This window comes from Aplysia californica, unplaced genomic scaffold, assembly GCF_000002075.1.
Source record: "Aplysia californica isolate F4 #8 unplaced genomic scaffold, AplCal3.0 scaffold00259, whole genome shotgun sequence".
Lineage (NCBI taxonomy): Eukaryota > Metazoa > Mollusca > Gastropoda > Aplysiida > Aplysiidae > Aplysia > Aplysia californica.
In genome coordinates, this window is record NW_004797529.1 from 758,491 (window position 1) to 760,065 (window position 1,575).

Here is a 1,575-nt window from a genome sequence, read left to right on the forward strand (position 1 = left end):
ACACACACACACAAACACACACGCAAACGCGCGCGCACACACACACACACACACACACACGCACACACACACAAATACACACATACAGTCACCCATCTTAAGATCTCGCCTACACGTTTCCACAAAGTACACCCATTTCGACAGTCAGTTAGGACAGTGTTGTCAATTGCAATAAACCAATCTCTTCTCTTCTCAGCTTCTCCAGTTGTTTGGCGTTGCTTTTCGGATCTTTCTGCTTGCTCAAACACGCCGTCTCTTGTCATTTTATTGGCTTGAGTTGTTTTGGCTCCATTCCAAGTTTCTATATCATGTTCCCATCTTTTTCTGTTAGGTCTCCCCCTTCCTCTCTTACCTTCGTTTCAGTTTTAGTAGAGGTTTTATGGCGCTCGCTACTTCATAATATGGTCATATGAGCGCCAAGGGGTTGATGTCAACAGAGAAGTCCTTACAGGGAATCAGGCTTACTCTGCTCACCTCTCTAGCTTCAACAGCACAAAGTCTGCTTTGACTATCACGGCACCCCGGAAATAGCGGGTCACAAGAGTGTGACAAACATACAAAAAAAATAGAGGCCAAAATGACGATAGTAGGGATTAGGAAAGAAAAAGCAGCAGTTCCCTGTTGTAGTTCAGGCACAGTTATGAGCACGACATTGATGAATCAGCCCTTTTACAGTTCTACTGTGCATAAGAACATGTTAATGTCCCCCCCCCCCCCCCATTCCTTTGGGAATGGCCTCAAAGCAGTCATTCAAATTCAGTTTCATTGCATTCTGGAGTGTTGATTTAACCCAACTTTTAGGAATACAGTAAAACCTAGGGGGAACTGCTACTTTTTCTCTCCTCATCCTCACTATCGTCATTTTCTTCTACTTCTTTTATATGTTTGTCACTCTCCTGTGAACAGCTATATCCGGGGTGCCTTGATGGATAGTCGAAGCAGACTTTGTGCTGTTGAGGCTAGAGAGGTGAGCAGAGTAAACATGATTCCCCGTTTGATTTCTCTGTTGACACCCACCCTTTGACCTTATGCAGTTGCGAGCGCCGTAAAACCTTACTAAAACAACAAACAAGGTCTCCTCTTTCCCCTCTTACCTCCTATCTTTGCTTTCACAATAATGTTTCTAGTGTGAATCATACCCGGTGATATGCCCAAATCAGTAATCCAAATTCAATTCCATTAGTTTCTGGAGTGTTTTGATAGTGATCAACTTGTAGGATTTCAGTAAAATCTGCTCTGACAAACACCTGTCCAAAACAACAAAACAACTAACTGCAAACGACCGTTTTCTACTTCTGTGTTTTACTAAGTGTTTTTACGGCACTTGCAACAAAATAAGGTCATACACGTGCCACAGATTAGATGTGTTACAAGAAAGTAACAAACACAAAAAAAAAGAAGGAGGGGAGATAAAGACAATGGATGTTCGATAGGAAAGGAGAAGCAAACCACACCAGAGCACCCGCCAACCACCCACCCATTTTCAACTTCCTTCCTTGCGTTTTTCAATAATACAAAAGAAAAGGCGAACACTTGTCTATCAAGAAACAACCTTTTCTCCTCGACAATGCGTGC